Here is a 19,270-nt window from a genome sequence, read left to right as displayed (position 1 = left end):
GTACTACAGCTGAGTGGCGTTCTGTGGGAGCCTGGGGTCAAGGGGCATCCAAGGGGGGAATGAGGAGCGCTGAATCTGCCCCCCCAGGGAAAGGGAAAGGGAGAAGGGGGAACCAGTCCTTTGACATTGCAAGAGGCCCTGCCTGCAAGTCCTAATAAGTGAAATAGACAAGGCAAAGGGCGGGGTGGGGGGTAGAAACCAAGGCACAAAGAGGGGAAGTGGCTTGTCCTGGGTCACACTAACTCACATCAGTGGGACAGCTGAGAATAAAACCCAGGTCCCCTGAATCCCAGGCTAGGCCCTATCCACTAGAAGAGGGGGGAGCAAACTTTTGAAGTCAGGCCCCACTTTTCAACCCTGCTGTTAGCAGCCTCCCCTGGCCCCCCAACCTGTCTAATGTAATTCAAAGTGATGGAAATGTTGGTTATGTTCATATGAAAAAAGAAAAAGAAAAAAAAAGAAAAATGCTCTTGGAAAGTATAAGAAAATAAGTATGTGGAATGTAAAAATGTTATTAATCTGAGCGCAAACACGAACACCCAGACATGAAACAGTCATGTATTTCAACATTGGTAATGAGCTGGCTGACCCTGAGATCCAGCAGCCGATCATGCTGCAACCCCCCTTATGAAATTTGATGCCCCCCCCCACTTTTTGCACCCCTGCACTGGATCACCCTGCACTTAATCCAATTCACTGACCCAAAAACTTTCCAACAGCTTGAGAAGCCCTTCAGCTTCCCTGCTCGCTAACAGGCCAAACCATAAACCCAGCCATGAACACCTACATCTGAACTCTGGGAAATGCTGGATGCAAATTCAGACCTAACATTTGTGACTCAGGAGGTCTCCCTGACATATTCCGTCTGAGCCTGGCATAGCTAGTGTTAGCATATAAAAAAAGAAAGCACCCCTGAAAGAGAACGTACCTGTGTCAGTATCTACCAACTCACATTGCATTAATGGGTGTGTGTACACTTGCATTCCTCTTTCGAAAGAGGTATGCAAATGAGGAAATCAGAAATGCGAATGAGCACACATTTGCATATTGATACCTCATTTGCATATTTTTCTTTCAAAAGAAGAAAACCAGTGTAGACGCTGCTCTTTCGAAAGTAAACCCCATCTTTGAAAGAATCCTTCTTTCCATTAAAAAAAGGGAAGAATTCTTTCAAAGATGGGGTTTACTTTCAAAAGAGCAGTGTCTGCACTGGTTCTCTTCTTTCGAAAGAAGCTCTTTTGAAAGAAGAATTTGCAAATCATGTGCCAGATATGAAAATTTGCACCTCATTTGCATTTTCAATTTCCCTCACTTGCACGCCTCCTTCAAAAGAGGAATGCGAGTGCAGACCCAGCCAATGTGCTATAGTATAGCTAGTACATTGATACGTGAGTCGGTACACACCAGTCTCTCCCTCTCAGGGTGTGCTCTCATTTGAAAGGTCAGATATGGTAACCATAGGCACCTCTGCCTTGTGCTCCCTCTTGCTTCTTTTCCGTGTGTCTTCCACTCTGCTGTTCTCCTCTGGGTGCAGCTTCGCAACAAGAAAGGGGCCTGATCCTCCCCCGCCTTCCACTTGGTGACGTTGCTTTGACCAACATGGAAACGACACCGTAAGTTCCTCTGCATGGGTCGGGGTTTTTTTTACCTTTCTAGGACACTGCTGAGACACTGACTCAGCCCCTGCCTTGGAAAGTGCTGACTCTTCCAACAGACGCTTCTATTTAATGCACATGATGAGCTGTCTGCTAGCCTCAGCTGCTGTGTGGGCAGTCACTTCCCTCAGAGCATCACAGGAAGGACTGCCGGTGTCACCACTGAACCCAGCTGAACTCTAGGCCTATGGGGCACAGGCGCGTTTTCAGACAGGATGAGTGTATTTACTGGCACGAGGGGATACACAGCTGGGTGCGTGAGTAAACACAGCTTCCTGCCTGGATGCGTGTGACTGCGTGCGGGAACGTCTCCGCGGTGCTGGCTCTGGGGTGTGACTGCAGCATGCGGAGGCCCGCCCGAGCTGCCGTTCATCCAGCCCAGTAGGTCTCATTGCACTGTGATCCCCTCCAGAGAGGCCCAGCGAGGCGGGGAGGCCAAGGATGGACAAATTCAAAGGGGCCGGAGCTGCTGCTGAAGTGCTGCCCAGATTGCCAGGCCTCAAGAGCACGACTCTGCCTCCCCACACGGCTGCTAAGCGCTCAGGGGCCGGCAGGGCTGTGCTCCAATAGCGCTAAGGGCTGGCTGCCCTTGGCCCCGCCCCTGCCACCCAAGGCTCCACCCCTTGCAGGGCATGGAGCTGGGACCCCGGCACCTTGCCACCAGACCTGTGGCGGCTGTCAGCCCTGCTGCCTTCCGACAAGAAACACCACTACAGGAGAAGGGAACCAATGCCTGTGCTCGCTCACGCCCCACTCCCCCAAACCTCAGGGCTGCAGCCCCAGGCGGGCGGAGGAGGGGGTGGCTGTAACCAGCCTTGACCCACTTTGGAACCCCGATCCACAGTTTAAGTTTAATGACGCCTTTGGTGCCCTACCTGCACCGCTATCGGCGTCCGCAGTAGATCACAGTCTCAGGGGTCTCCCCGCAGGCTGCACTCGCTCCTCTGACCACCGCGTAGACAGAGCCGGTGTCTGGAGAGATGGCTACGGATATGCACGTGGGTAACATTCACGTCTGGGCCCTAGAGCTGAACAAACATCAGAGACTCACTTGGGCCAGATCCCTCAGCAGGTATAAATTGGAGAGGCTCAGCTGATTTCTGGGGGAGCTAAGAACATACAAATGGCCATAACTGCTGCATCTAGCCCAGCATCCTGTCTGCCGACAGTGGCCACTGCCAGGTGCCCCAGAGGGGGTGGACCAAAGACAACGATCAAGTGACTTGTCTCCTGCCATGCATCTCCAGCCTCTGACAAACAGAGGCCAGGGACACCATTCCTACCCCCTGACTAATAGCCTTGTCTGGACCTAACCTCCATGGATTTATAATAATAAATGGAGATACACATCTCATTGAGCTGGAAGGGACCTCAGGAGGTCATTGAGTCCAGCCTCCTGCCCTCTTGGCGGGACCAAGCACCCTCCCTTTTTTTTTTTCCTCCTATTTGTCCCAGGTCCCTAAATGGCCCCTTCAAGAATTAAACTCACAACCCCAGGCTTAGCAGGCCAATGCTCAAAACACTGAGCTCTCCCTCTAGCTCTTCTTTGAACTCTGTTATAGGCCTGGCCTGCAGTGATTCACACTGGCTGACAACTGCACTCGTTGGGACAGGACTGGCCTGGAGTAAGGGCTGAATAAAAACTGAGCAGGGACCTCAGGATTCGGTCCCTTTAGAAGCACTTCTTGGACTTTCCGAATTCATTCCAAGCTGTGAAGTGCTAAGCAAATGTTTTCCAAAGAGTCATTCAGTCTTTTCAAATCTCACACTTCTCTGCAGGAAAGAGCAGCTGTGGGGCACATGCTGGAGAGGCAGAATCCTCCTAAAGCTCAGCCCTACAGAAGGCAGCTACTAAATAAACAGTTTCCTTTTTTCATGTCATTTCACTCTCCTTTTTCTTGCAGTCTCTCGGCTCCGTTTTGCGTTGGCTACTTTTCTGGTCATCGGCTTGTCCCTCCTCCCCACCTTTGCTCTGCACAACCCCAGCATTGCAGCGCCAGCATTTGGGTTGTTTTGCAGTCAGGCACAAGGAATCGCCCCGTCACAGGATGTGCGTATTTCAGTGCGTGGGTGCGGAATGCCTGTGTGGAGGTGGTGCTGATGGACTCTGCTGCAAACTGGTTTCAAGAGAAACACTGCACAGTGAGCTGTTTGGGGAGCGGGTGCATCTGATGCTACTATAGCAGTAGGATTACTGCGTAAGGAAATCACACATACTTTCGCCTGTGCCGTTTATCTCTAGCACAAACACTTCCCATGAACACAGTCCCATGACTTAGAGAACTAAAGCTGACCAGACACTAGGTGGCTGGCATGTGATTTGCGCCAAGTGGCAGACTGAATGGTGGAGCGTCAGTGTGTGGATGTTCTGTTGCTGGGGGGGTGGAGGAAAATTCTGGGTGCTCGGAGGGGAGCAAAGAAGGTACTGCGTCACTGGGTTCCATGGAAACACCGAGCTTGCAAGCAGGAGAAAGCTTAGAATTAATTGTTGTGCTGCTCATTCTGCATTCTTCCCAGGGTTCCACAGGCAGGTAGCACTGCTCCCTCTAAGCTGAGCACTTGGGCAGATGCCCAGGAGAGAGTCTGGTGCTGCCAGCTGGCCTTGGTGCACACAGCCCTTGGTGCACATAATAAAATTTATTCCACCACTGGATGGAAAAAATTAGAGGGCTCACTGTTGGGTATGGGCAACTATCCCCAAACCAAGGATGTGATTACGATGGCTATCAGTGTCGTCCTTACACTCGGGCCTGGTTCATTCAGCAGAGGTGGGAAAAGTACCCAAAAAGTTACTCAAGTAAGGCTGCTTTGTGGGGGATGGTGGAAGATACTTAAGTACAAGTCACCGGTGTCCCTCTGGAAAACGATGAGTTAAATTACACACTAACACAGCGCACACATCACAAGTACCGGGAAGTGAAAGCAGCTGCAGTTTTACTCAAGTAACTTTTGGGGTCGTTTTTCCTCCTCTGTCACTCAGGCCCATTGGTGCTTTTGCCCTCATCTCAGTGGCTCTTATGGGGTCTTTGCAATGGTGCCAAATACCCCTGGTGCAAGTTTGCCCCGGATTCACACTCCTCCCAGCCTCTCCCTCCCCAGATCTCCCCCTAACTCCTCTGCTGGCACTGGGCTGCCCTCCAATGCCCTCCTAAAGCCAGCTCCAGAACGTCATTGGTGAGCAGCATCAACAGGGCCCTCCTTCCCCATGCTCAGAATGCACAGCTATGTAGGGTACCACCAGGTGCCCCTATAGGCAGGAACCTAAGTGTGGAGCTGGCAGCAGCTAAAAATCTCATGAAAAGGTGGGGGTGCCGCAGCACCCCCCAGTTCCCAACACCTATGTCTTCTTGCCCAGCTCCTGCCCCCGCTCGCAGCCCCACATGCAGTCCCCACCCCTCCGTTTCTCCTCTCCTGTCTCCATGTAGGGCACCATAAACAGTGAGGAAGGTTGTTATCATCAAATCCATCTGCCTGGGAAGCTGCTCACCACTGGCCAGGCCCCTGACCCCAAACAGTGGATGCCCGGATCTCCAGCAGGGACAGACCAAGAGGGAGGATATGGAAAGAAATAAGTTTATACCAAGCAATAACCAAAGCAGGGGGATGAGAACTGGCTCCTGTGGCAGAGGGTCACAGCTGAGAACTAGTTTAGGACGGCCCAAGGAGGTCCTGCTACGGATATGGTAGGAAATTAAGCCGAGGGGAACTTCGCCTGGAGACGAGGAGCTATTTCCTAATGGTGAAATGTATTAGGTTGTGACATACCCTCCCTAGCCCTACAGTAAAAGCAATAAAAACTCTGATACTGGAGGCAATCACAGCTGGACGGGTGAAAGGCCTGCAGGGTACGGTTCTGGCCGGCTCTGGGACTAGATGCGCTCATGGCGTTTTACGCCTGGCCACAAATCTCTATGAATCTTTTTTTTCTTTTTTTCAATCCCTGACAGGTGATGGCTCATCTTCCCGTAGGGAGCAGAGAGCAGCTTCCCGGCATCGATCCCTTTGTTCCAGAGCACTGTGCAGCCGCTTAATGGAAGGCTGTGAGATGGTAATGAACGAGCTGCCCTTGGCATTAGAATAACAAGTCGAACTCTGGCGCACGCAGGCAAAGGCAAACACGTGCAGGAACCGGCCCATGCAGAGAGAAGCAAAGTCCTCGGGAACGAACAAACCAGTGACTGGGCCTGTGACGAATGGCGCAGGAGAGAGGAGAGGGCCCTGGGTGGGGAGTGGGATGACAGAGGATTGGGGAGCGGGTAGGGGGCAACCAGGGAAGGAGAAGGAGCTGAGGGAGAGGGGAAGAGGGACCAGGCTGGAGGGTAATAGGAGAGCAGGGAGAAGACGAGCGACATTGGGTTCTTCTGGGATTCCCAGGAAGCATCAAAGGGCGGGGTTAGCCAGGGGCAGAAGGACCCAGGGCCGTGACCTCCTTGCAGAGATGCCAGCAGCTTCTCTGGCCCCACTGTCCCCTCGAGAGCCCAGTGGAGCTCTGGCTCCCGGCTGAGGCTGGGAGTAGAGGCCATGGGAAAGGTTTCCATGCCAGCACCTCCAAGACAGCCACCAGCAACCTATCGGCACATGGGCCACACTCCCTTTCCCAGGGGTCTCTGGTCCTGGCCTGTAGTGCCCATCTCTAAGTCCTCAGAGCCTGCCCTCAGGCACGGTGGGGGGACTCCAGACTGGTGCAAAGGGCTGCATCTGCCACCTTCCCCATCCTGGCAAGGCCCTCACCCTGGGTTGGTGCCTGCTGCTCACTGCTGGGTGGAATCAGCCCAGCTCAGGTTTCCTGATTCCTTGGCACCGAGCCCTCAAACGGCTGCAAGTGCCGGTGCTGTATTTCGGGGTCTCTGGAAAGCAGTTGCAGCTGATCTCGTCTGAGGCCCACCAGCTGCTGTTGACACTCAGGTGCAAGCCAAGGTAAAAGGCCAGGGCCACGGACCCTCCAACGCTTCTCAAGGGTTATTTTGAGTTCCTCCCCCCGAGTATCTCATTTCCTTCCAGAAATAGCCCCACGATGTGGCATGCGCGTCTGAGCCCGTTATCACAGGGCTGCCCAATGTGGGGGGGGGGGCGTGTTTTTGTTGGGTCGCCCAGGAACGCTGGGCTGGGGGTACTGCGAGGGGTTCTCAGAAATGCCAGGATGCTGAGATGTGCGGCGGGGGGGGCCATACTTTTTAAAACATAATTGTTCTGATCTGAAAACCCACAACATCAACCAAATAAAAAACCCAGCAGGGACTTTCTGCACAGCTTTGTCACAAGCCAGATAAGCTGGGAGCTTCGAGGCGGGGGTGGCTTGGCCGTAACGTGCTCCTGTGGCAGATTCAGGAACAGAGCTCTTTGCTCCGATCAGAAATCTAGGTGCAGACTGGGGCAAGTCCCCTGACCTGGTGCCACCTGCCTCCCCCCACTCCAAGAGCAGTGACAGCTTACGGCAGCGAGTCTCACCCTGACGGCGGGTGGTGACTTCAGCATCCATTGGATTCTGGACAGGCACAGCCTGGATTTATGGATTCCCCCATCTGATTAAGTTGCTCTGCAGCAGTGTAATTCTGCTGGCTTCGATGGGATGACTCCTGATTTACACCAGGGTGGGTGGGGACCGAATTTGGCCCTCCAAGCGATCAGCCACTTGGGAACACTCCCAGATTGCTCAGGAACGAAGCGCTGTTACGGGCCCTTGATTTGCTTGGCAGTTCCAAGCTAACCCAGGTGACTGGTGACCTGCAGACCCAAGGATGGGCTCTCAAGTTGGCTGCGGCATTATTCAGCGGAGGGGGTTATGCTCAGTTAAAGCAAACCTTCATCCCCGCCTTGGACTAATTTGCTTTGGCCGCAGCCCTGCTGTCCTTCACGCACGTGCATGCGCGCGCGCACACACACACACACAATAAAGCAAGTGTGACTAACAGCTAATGCAAGACAGTCCCCCAGCAGGGAGCCTGGCCCAGTCCACACCTTCCCCCCTGCTCTCCACGCCACAGCAAGGGCAGCCTGGCACGCGGGGATTCCCTCTCTGACGCTAAGCTGGCGTGATCTGCCTGGGGCAGCCAGTCGCACTTCCAGGGCCACCTGTGCAGCTTGGTCAGATGCTCTTCTCTGCGGTCCCCACAGGCTTTACAGCTCTGGGAACGTGCACACAGGCCACAGCCTTCAATTACTGCTCAGTGCCAGCTCTCCGCTGGAGACCAGCTCTCCGTGCTAGCTGGGCTGTTTGCTCTACAGCCTCCTCTAGTTAGAGTACAGGCTGGGTGCTGCACGAGCTGGTGTACAGCCCCAGCAGCTCACTCACCTTGGAACCAGTGTTCCCTGTAAGCTGAGCGCTTGTGTGGCAGCCAGGAGAGAGTCCAATGCCATTCATCTGCTTAGCAGAGCACCCACAGCGAGCAGCCTGGGTTTCCACGGGTGGTGCACATCTGCACGTGCCTCTGTGCACAGAACAAAATTTATTCTACACACGGATGGAAACTATTAGCTGGAACACCGCTTGCAACCTTGGACACATCACTTAGACCCAGCTGCACCAACTCATTTAGGTCCCCACTCCCTTTCATTCCCATGAGGTGAGGCACCTAAATAGCCTATAAGAGCTGAGTCTTGCCTGCCCATTTGTGCCTCTAGTGAAGTGCTTTGAAATCCTGGGATTTGAGTCAATTAGTTATGAACTGCTAGTGTGCAGAAGGGAAACCAGGTACAATCCGGACCCCAGAGAAGCCCATGGCAAAATCCCCACTGATTTCACCAGGCCAGGATTTCACTGTGCTTCGACACCCAGAGGGGTGGGTGTGAGCGGGAAGCCAGGCACACAGAGGATATCTCATCTTCCTTCGCCTCCTCCAGGCTCTGTGAGCAAGCAGCATCCTCGCACCGGTGGAGGGTTGGACGGGTCTCCCCAGGGAACCCCTCAGTCCCACACAGCGGAGCTGCATGATAGCTTTGAAATAAAGCAAGGCATGCCCTGCTTGGCAGGCTCTGAGGATATTTGCTTCCAGGCTGCCCCCTGCCGGCCTGAAGACACGGTGCTCCCAGACGAGACAGCCCTGCCCCTCCTCCTTCATGGCCATGGGAACCACAACCAAGCAGAAAGTTCAGCCAGCACAGCTCTGCTCTGCCACCGACTCACTGCCTGTCCTCAGGCAAGTCCATTGGGGGCGGAAATGCTCAAGAAAACCAGAGAGCCAGATCTACCCAGGTATTTGTGGGCCTAAAGAGATCACCTGTTACTAGGGGGTTTACACAAGCCTCTGGACATCGTGACATCAGGGGGAGTTAGGACTTTAAACCTAGGCCCAGACAGTGTTTCCTGTAAGCTGAGCACTTGGGCAGCCCCCCAGGAAAGACTCAGGCGCCGCCCAGCTGACAGCAGAGCAGCCACCCACAGGGGGCAGCGTGTGTGTCTATGGGTGGTGCACATGCCCATATGCCTCAGTGCACATGAAGTTTATTCCACACATGGATTGACAAAGAGAGAGGAAGCCCTGGCCTAGACACCAAGATGCACCTAGAGGCTCCTAAATACTATCTGGCCTAGCTGGTCATAGCAGACGAGACCGGGGACCACGCAGTCTGCCTCCAACAATAGCCACAGTCAGGGGGCACTGGAGGGTGGGGCAAGAGTCCCTGTAATAAGCAGCCATAAGAACGGCCATACGGTCAGACCAGAGGTCCATCTAGCCCAGCATCCCATCTGCCAACAGTGGCCAGTGCCAGGTGCCCCAGAGGGGTGGACTGAAGACAATGATCAAGCAATTTGTCTCCCGCCATCCATCTCCCACCTTCGACAAAAGGCCAGGGGCACCAGAACTTACCCCTTGCTAACAGCCATCTATGGACCTAACCTCCAGATATTTATCGAGCTCTTTTTTAAACTCTGAGAGTCCTGGCCTTCACAGTGTCCTCCGGCAAGGAGTTCCACAGGTTGACTGTGCGCTGTGTGAAGAAAAACTTTCTTTTATTAGTTTTGAACCTGCTACCCATTAATCTCAATTGGTGTCCTCTAGTTCTTATATTATGGGAACAAGTAAATAACTTTTCTGTATTCACTTTCTCCACACCATTCATGATTTTATAGACTTCTATCATATCGCCCCTCAGTCTCCTCTTTTCTAGACTGAAAAGTCCCCGTCTCTCTAGCCTCTTCTCATTTGAGATCTGTTCCAAACCACCCAAGCCATCCAATAACCTCTGAGAGGGAAGGTTTCTTCCTCCCCAGAGCTCCCCTGAGGCACGTGCTTTTCGATGCCAGCCAACACTCAGCTGGACTTTACAATATTTGCTCTTGTAACCCTGGGTGCTCCCCTCATCCACATAAACCTCCAGTCCTGGATGGAACCCTCCTGGGCCTTCAGCCTTGGGGAGATCCTGGAGCAGTCAGTTCCCCGTGCTCATTCGCCTGTGAAAACGCATTGCTTTGCTCAAGAAGAGCCACTGTTTCTCCAGGACAGATCTTAACTGCTCGCGTAGGCGCTTGCTCGACTCCGCGCCGGCTCATCAGCAACTGGGCCAGATGCTCTTCCCTGCTTTCGTCACGCTGGCAAATGAAGAAAGAGATTAAAAACGATTGCCGTGGCACAATCGCACGGGGTTCACATCAGCGGCTAGCTCAGAGAGGACCAGCACAACAGCTGCCCAAAGATCGACAGCTGCTCAGAAAACCAGAGGCTGATGGATCCAACCCGCCATCACCCATTTAGCCAGAGCAATTGCGCTGGAAATGGCAGTCGCCGGACTTCAGGTCAGTATGCAAAGAGGGGAATGATCCAATTAGCTGGGCTACCAGCGCATGCATTCGCGTAGGGGGCCAGAGCAGTGTGCGCATACGTAGGGAGTTACACGGAACGCCAGGCATGGTTCTTTCGAGAGCTGCAGACGCCCTCACTGCAAAACAGCTGGCAACTAATGACCCCTGTCCACCAAGTGATTATAGCAGAGTCTACATTGGCAGTGCAGAGGCTGCGAGGGCTTTTCCTGTTTTGTTCCCCTGCAACCCCCATTGCTCAGAGCTCACCCATCTCAGCTCTTTATCTGCCCACACAACCCCACTAGGCATCAGAGCAGTTGAATCAGGCCCTAGGCCAGAAGGTCTCAAACTCCTGACCTGGGGGTTATCTTTGGCCTGAGCACTCCCCCATCTGCAGCACAGACATAGCTTGAAAGAGTTACTTAACCAGGCCCACACAGCTGCCAGCCTGTCGGCAGGCAGCTCGCAAAGACTCACCCAAGAGCACCCAGGTCCCGAGCGCCCACGTTGTCCCAGCCATAAAAGGTGCCACTCTGTCCAGGAAACCACATTGGACAACTCTACCATGAGGTGAACTGCGCTGACCAGGGAGCCAGCCATCCTGGTGCCCTCTTACAGCCAGCAGGGCAGGGCTGGGGGGCTTTGCTTTCAGTTACTCTGAGCAGGGCAGGGATCTCAGTGCAAGGATGCAGACAATAGCAGGGGGAGGGAGGCAGGATCCCAGTGAGGGAGAGGGTGTTAGTGGGAGGGAGGGGGACATCCCAGCATGGGCAGAGGGAGTCAGGGCAAGGTCTCAATTTCAGGTCGTTTTTAGGATCTTGGACACATTAGAAACTTACCTGGATTGGACTCTCTGGCCAACCCGCAGCACTTCAAACTCATGACTCAGCCTGGCCCCAGCCCCCAAAAGAGAACGGCTTCCCCCCGGTGCGGCAGCATCCTCACCAACGTGCTAGACCAGGGCAGCCAAGTGTGCGACAGCCACCCGGCTGGGCCTGTGTGCTGCACCTGATGGATGTGCCTTTAAGAGACCAGGCAGTGGCTAACACAGTAAGCGTCACCAGCCGGATAAAGGTGCCCTGCATGCGGCTACGTCCAGGTCAGATGCAACTGAGACCTGTTGGCCAAAAAAATCTCCCTCCAGCTGGGACCAAGCTGAGGCTGCTGCACTGGGCAGGCGAACGCTGCCTGAGGGACCTGGCTCATTACAGCTGGTGGCAAGAAAGGGCACATGGTCCCTTGGAACCAGCAGGTGTTCAGAGCTCCGTGCCATTGCTGGCTAGGGGAACGCTCCTATAGGAGGCTGATCCAAGTAGCAGCAGCAGCTCCGATTTCCTGGTCTGTGTTTCCAGCTTCAAGATGACCCACTGGAAACCCTGTGGCCCTACACAGCTGAGCCAAGAGTCTGGACCTCCCCTATGTAGGGTTGCAAGGTTTCCAGCAGCTTCAGAGGAGCCAGTGGTGACTGATTCAGGCTCATCTGGTGGTGACGCGGCTACTGCACGGGTGGACGAGCTTTTCATGTTGGCGTAGTGATCCCACCTGCCCAGGAGGTGGCAGACACAGCCCAGTGACCTAGCGCTGTACGTTGGCAGGTAGGCAGTATAACCACCCCTGCTCAGAGTTACACCAGTCTAGGGCTGTAGCGTCAGCCTGGCTGGTTGAACCTGGAGAATGCTGGCCCTGCCTAGAAGCCAGAGAGATGCTTTGGAGGGTGTGGCTGAAGCTCCAAGGGGAGCTGGAGGAGACAGAAGGACTCTCACTCGTGAGGCTATTACTTCCGCTCACCTGGCTTCCCTGTGTCCAAACAGCCATTGCCTGCAGAGTGGGGATAAGCGGTCCTGATGCAGGCACTGAAAGGCCACCTTGCCCATCCCCCTGTGAGGCCAGCGTCGGGCCCTCTGCAGCCCCTCAAACCGCAGTTGGTTCCTTTCCCCTCAGGACAGCACAGCTGGAGAGCCAGAGTCCAATTCCATGCCCCACTCTCAGGGTAACACAGCTGCAGGTCAGAGTCAATATACCTCTCCCAGCCAGCAGGGTCATACAGCCTAGTAGCTAGCAGCAGAACAGGAGGCACATGGGGGCAAGGGTACTTGGTACCCCCTCCAGTGCCCTGTCAGCAGGTCCATTATGAGGTGGGTCAGGAACCCCATTGCAACACCCTGAACTCATGGGGGAGGTTACAATTCCCCACCTTGGGCTACTTCCTACTTATTTCTTATGGGATGTCCCCTCCATCCCTTTGCTCAGCCTCAGGGTTTCCCCTGCAGTCTTTCACAGAATACCCACCACAGCCCAGCCCCTTGGTGTTTCCTCCCCAGGAGCTCCCGGGCCACCTCCTTCCCCCACAGCAGTCAGCCACAAGCAGGCCGCTCAATGGCCTTTATAGCTGGCTTCCAGCTGGAGTATGCTCAGCAGGGCTTTAGGGGCGGGGCTTCCTCAGCCAGGTGAGCCGAGTTAACTCCTTCAGGCTCAGTGTGAGATTGTTACATCCTGTCATGGGCACAAACCAGGATAGTTTGGCACGTGCAAAATCAAAGCTCCCAGGACTGCAGGGCGGCAGCCCATGCCATCAGGGCCAGGAAAGTTAGGAACAAGAGCAGCAGAAGGACCACCTGCTTAGCACATACAGGACCTACGCTAAGAAATGAGTCCAATCAGAAGCCTAAGCTCCCCTCCCCCTCCCCCTTGTCCCCAGACTATGGCAAAGTTTGACCCAAATCTAGACCCGACCTTCACAGCTTGCAGCCTGGCCCTCCCTAGATGTGAGCTGCCCCCCCCATCCTCACCTGCCCCTGCTCCCACCCCGTTCACCCACATATTACCCCTCTCCCACCCTCCGCTAAATGTCAGCATGCATTCATCTTCACTCTGCCGAATGAGTCATTTCCCAGGCTGTTGGCAGGCGAGCCAAAAATAGCTCCGGAGAGCTGGGACGTATGGGTTCTGTGACCGGCCAGCCCCACATGTCTCACTGCACCAGGGCACTGACACGGCAGCTGCCCTCATGCATGTCCCAGTCCTGAATGACCCAGAGCCTCACTCAGCAGCAGGCAGATGTGCATCCCCTCTGGAAAGACACACTGCCAGCTCTGGGCACCGCCAATCAGCAGGGCAGCACCTGAATCTCTTCCGGGCGGCAGCCAAAGTGCTCAGTTTTTAGGCTGTCTACACTTGCATTCCTCTTTTGAAAGAGGTATGCAAATGAGGTGAATCAAAATGCAAATTAGGTACATATTTGCATACCGGACACCTCATTTGGATATTCTTATTTTGAAATAGCTTCCTTTGAAAGAAGAAGAAAACCAGTGGAGACACTGCTCTGTCGAAAGTAAACCCCATTTTCAAAAGAATCCTTCTTCCTTTTTTTATGGGAAGAAGGGTTCTTTCAAAGATGGGGCTTACTTTCGACAGAGCAGTGTCTACACTGGTTGTCTTCTTTCAAAAGAAGCTATTTCGAAATATGAATATGCAAATGAGGTGTCCAATATGCAAATTTGTAGCTCGTTTGCATTTATGATGCACCTCATTTGCGTACCTCTTTCGAAAGAGGAATGCAAGTGTAGACACAGCCTTAGGTGCCACTGGTGTCAAGGGACGGGGGTTAATTCCCAGGTGCTGTGGCTGCTTTGAAACATTCTATGGACCTGGCTCGTGTTCAGGTACCATGATGCCTTAGTGGGGGGGCAATGAAACTGCCCCTGTCTGTTATTTTAATGTTCTGTATTATCAGATACACCTGGGAACAGCACTGTTATGAATTGGCCCCTAGCTGTGCGAAGGGCAGTTAATTATATCCACGATACTTGGCTGTGAGGTTTTGCCTCCTGTACAATTAAGCTGCAGTGCTTAACGCCCTGGAAAGTTCAGTAGAAAGCCCCCAAGCTCTTCCCAAGGATGAATTCGAACGTGCTGCTGGCGCCAGCCTCTTAGTGGGTGCCCATTCGTTGCAACTTGTCAGTGATTTCCTGAACCACGGCTCTGTTGTGGAGAACTTGGGTGGCAGCCAGGCTTCCCTCCAACTTTTCCCATCCAGGGGCAGAATAAATTTTGCTAGGTGCCCACAGGCCATTTGGATGGGCACCACCAATAGAAACACACGCTGCCAGCTGTGGGCGCTCGCTTATCAGCTGGGCAGCAGCTGAATCTCTCCTGGGCGGTCGGGAATGCAGGTGGCAGTGAGAAAGAACTCGAAGCTTGCGCTGCACACACGTCATCAGCTGACATCAAGACTGCCTTGCACAGAACGAATGTCCCACACTTCGGCAGTCAGGGGCCAGAGCTGCACAACTGAAATGCGGCTCCTCGCTGGTGAGATTGGAAAGAAGTTGGGCATCACTCCGAGGAAGCATCTCCGAACAATCGGAAACACCAAAGAGTTGGAATTCACAAGGAATTAAGAACGGCATCTCCTGCCTAGACTGGTCCCGGGCTCTCCCATGGTCATCCAGTGCTCACTCCATTGGAACGGGCATCTGCTCCAAAGCGAGCAACCGTCTTGGGAGCAGCGTTCCCTGGACGCTTGTACTGCCGACTGTGGTGCACGTTTGCACATGCCTTGGTGTGTGTATAAACTTTATTCCACACATGGGTGGAAAAAGTCCACCCAGGGATGGCAAAGATTACAGGGAACAGGCTGGGGAGATTTCTCTTCCTCTTGGATCCAACAAACACAGGATGGAAAAGACCTTGAAAGGCCTAAAACAAGACAGCATTTAAAAACTCCTGTCCCACACAGGCACCTCACCCCATAACAGGCCAGCTTTGGCTCAGAACAGATCTGATTCAGCTGCTTGTCATCCAAGTGACAACCAAAGACTGGAGAAGTCGCCGTGTTAGTCTGTATCTTCAAAATCAACAAGAAGTCCTGTGGCACCTTATAGACTAACAGATATTTTGGAGCAGACGCTTTGGTGGGCAAAGACGCACTTCATCAGATGCATCAGGACCTCTTGTTTTGAACCAACCAATGAACAATGGTGTACTGCAGGCCAACAACCAGCAGAGGGTAGCAGCCTGACGCCTGTCTGAGTCCTGCCTGCGCTGTGTACAAGCAGGCCCACAGTATGGTGCACAAAACCAAGCAAGATGAAGCTGGCAACAGGGTGAGAGCCCAGCAGAGGTGAATGAAAGTCAACAGGTGCTCGCTGGTGAGCAGCTCCAGAGGCAAAGCCAACAGGGAGCTATTTAGAGAGCTGGCAGGGTCTGGGGTTGCAAGAGGACCGTGCTTGTAAGAAAGTGTAAGTTACTTTCACAGCTGAAGCCCAGCCAAGTGTCAGAACAATTGTGGGCTCCCCCGGATCCTGGTGTTCAGTCTGTAGCCTGGGACGCCGCTCCCTGCTGCAGGTAGCCCTTTCCCGACAAACACACTCATGTGCTGAATGCAGCTGAGCAGTGATCTCACCTGGCACCGACCTGCCGCGACAAAAACCAGAACAATTCCAGTTCCAGGTCACCTCGGGACAGGGCTAAAGCTGACATCCACGACTGTCCAAACAGCACCAGCACAACAGGCCTGATCGTACAACACAACAATGCCCTGAGATCATACATCAGCATGCTGGCTACCCTTAGCCCAGTGGTTCCCAACTGGTTCAGGAGCACGGCATATGTCAATGAGACAATCCCACGGCACACCCACTTTTTTCAGCTGAAGCAATTGCGCATAAACATCACATTGGCTGACACTGACTAGGGTCACCGTCTTACCAGAGAGGTTTACACCTTGGCAGTGCACACAAGCTAAACAAGGATCCAACGGGTTAAGGTTTGAAAGCCAGCACCAAATTCACCGACTTAGACATCGAGCACAGACACATTTCCAAACTCTGCTCAGCACCACGCCAGGGATGCTAAGGAAATGAGGAACCACAGAAAGCAGCTCCTCATCCTGCCAGACCATTGGAGCCAAGACATAGCATTTGAAACGTGTCCCAGCTCCATTAGGCTCCCACCAACCCTCTTGCCACTGCAGGGAGTGGGGGGCGGGCTCCCCGCCAGCTCATTCAGGCCAGCAAGCAGCGTTTCAGCTGCCTCCCAGCATGATCGGGGTCCTGCAGGGTCAGCATTTCCCCTCACAGCAGCTCTACAAAGAGCCAATGCAGGGGTGAAAGTGACGAGCCCCACATCCGCAACTGGCGCGGTGGGGTCAATTTCCCTCCCCAGGCCCCTTCCCCGGTGGTGGCTTTCAATGATGAAATTTCATGGCACACTTGGACAGGTCTCATGGCACACTGGTTGAGAAGCACCGCTTTGGCCACAGACCTAAATGCCACTGTGGGCCTGATGCTTACACTGGTGTAAATCAGGGGTATGTCCTCTGTGCTATAGTGGTAGACGGGGGTCAGGCCCTGCGTGACTGTGACACTTCCCACTCCCGCAGTTGTATCGTGAGCCTCCTGAGATGCGGTGCATTTCCTCCAGCTCTGTGGCTGGAGCTGCATAACTGGATGAGAAGGCCACTTTTCAAAGGTCAGTTCCCAGCCTTCAGGGTTGCAGTGGGAAGCACCAACCTGCGACCCTCCTGCCTCCACTGGAAAGCAAATGACACAGGTTGGTTTTTAAAAGCTGGTGAGTTCTAAGTGGTCTCCTGGAAGGCCCGGCTGGGGCAGGCGTGGGGCTTCAGAGCCAGGAGACTGCCGGCGGGGTTGGTGTTCGGAGAAGTTGGACTGTTTGTACATAGACGGGAATGGGCCCAAGAAGAAACCCACCTCCGCTGCCAGGGGGCCCACAAGGCAGCTCTACACACACCCTCCTCCCAGGCTGAGCAGCCTGGTTCTGAACTCCCCTTGCGGCTCCTTCTGCTTTCTCCTGCCGGGAGTAAGAGCTGAGTGTACCTGCACCCTCTGTCAATGTGGGTTCCCAGCTGCCCGTCGCCCCTCAGAGTGGTTCACCGCGAGCAGCCCAAGCTCTGACGTCTGTGCCTTCAGTCCTGGAACACTGGCCTTCTCTCCTGCGTCTGCTTGCACAGGCCACGTCACAGTCCTGGCAGCATGGGGCTCAGACTGGGCACGAGGACCTGCACACCCCGCCGCTGCCGGATTTTGGCTACAAGGGAAGGGGAAGGTGAGGTGGGCAGAGGCAACGGGTACAAGGATTCCAGAGGGGCACCAGACACGTGCCCCTGCCCCGCCCCCGCCCCACGCACCCCTGCCCTCTCCCAGCCTCTGCCTGCCACTTCTGGTGAGTGGGGAGCAGTTTTCCCCTCCTCCCCTGGAGCAGTGGGACTGTCCCTGCACTCATTGGAAGTAGCACGGTGCTGGGGGGGGGGGCCATCGGGGCATCACCTCTGGAGGGGGGTCATTCGGGTCACCTTGGCCTCCCCGCATACAAGGCCCTGCCTGCCCCTTAGGCTACTCCAGGTGCTCCCTTGGACTCCGGTCATGGCTGGAAAGCGCGGCAGGACGCCTGTGTCACATCACGTCCTGTCACAGCTGAGGGAGCCCTGGTGCTGCTCTTAGTCCAAGCCAGCCGAGGGGAGCAGGGCTGCTCTACCAGCAGAGCCTGTAGGTGATTGAAAGCCTCTCGACTAGGCAGGGGTGCTTACTCCAGGGCTTCCACTTCCGGAGCTGGGAGCCCTCAGCTAGAACAATGGAGCTTTGTCCCCTCCTGGGGACCTCTGGCCCCAAGACAAGCCTTCTCATGAATGCACTGAGCAATGCAAATATCCTCCGCTTCCTTCTCGCCTTGCCAAAGCTCCCTCCCTCACCGCACCCCCAACCTGCCCTGCAGGTCGTGCCGTGGGCTACCCGTCAGCCCTGGTGCCACGGGCAGCCGCGGAAGCCAGGAGAAGAAGCAGAGCAGAGTGGGCTTGACTCGGCACAGAGGCAAGAGGTGGAAACGCCCAACCTCGAGCCCTGATTTTCTCCGCAAGTCGTTCGGGCCCTCTGTGCCTCAGTTTCCCTCTCTGCACAATGGGGCTATTAACCCTGCCCTAAGCCTCAGGATATCTGGGGTCCAGGCGCTGAGCTCCGCAGCAGCTGGGGAACCCCACAGTCAGAGCCTCTTGGGCACAAAGAGCAGGGGCTGGAGCAAGAGGGGTATTTCCTTTTCACCCTGACTCATCATTCTTCAGAATCTCACCATCTGTGCAGCTGCTGTCCTGCCCAGTGCCTCACTGGCCCTGTGCCACTTCCTTTGTCTCAGCACTGAGTTCATTTTCCCACAGCCTGCAGGAAATGCGTCCTGAGCCGGTGCCAGGCAGGGAGAAAACAGGAGGTGAATATGGTTCCCTTCCTCTGCCGGAGCCTGCTGGCAAAGCTGAGAGTCCCTCTAGCCTGCAGCATCCCAGGAATCCCCTCCAAGTCCCAAGCACCTGCTGGGGGGGGGGGTGTCCAGCCAAAGCCACAGCAGCTTGCCGAGGTTCAGAGCAGGGCTTTGCTCCCCACCCAGCCTGGCCAGGGGGGCGTGGGGATGGGTAGCATTTCCCAAGAGCCTGACTTGGCTCCTGCTGTCCCTTTCTGGGGTCCCCAGTCATGAAGTTTCCTGCTTGTATGCTAAGATTACACTCACACCTTCCTCCAATCAAGGCCCAGAAAAAAGTCCCAGGAGGTTTCTTTAGCCAATCACAAGCAAGCGAAGAGAGATCAAAGGAAGAACAGAACACAGCTGCTCCCCAGGGTAAAAAAGTCCGACTCGAAATTGGGGCAGTGCCTAGGTTGTAAATTAATCAGGGCAGAGACTGTCTCACGGTGGGCCTGATCCTGCCCCATTGATGCCAAGAACAACAAGAAGTCCTGTGGCACCTTAAAGACTAACAGATATTTTGGAGCATGTGCTTTGGTGGGCAAAGACCCACTTCGGCAGATGCATGAGTGGCGAGGTTTCAGAGAAGGATTTAAAGAGGGAGTCTCAGTTAAGGGGAGGGCCAGAGCTG

The sequence above is a fragment of the Carettochelys insculpta genome, chromosome 16 (assembly GCF_033958435.1).
Source record: "Carettochelys insculpta isolate YL-2023 chromosome 16, ASM3395843v1, whole genome shotgun sequence".
NCBI classification, from domain to species: Eukaryota; Metazoa; Chordata; order Testudines; family Carettochelyidae; genus Carettochelys; species Carettochelys insculpta.
The sequence above is the reverse complement of the archived record's forward strand: the minus strand, read 5'-3'. Positions refer to the sequence as shown.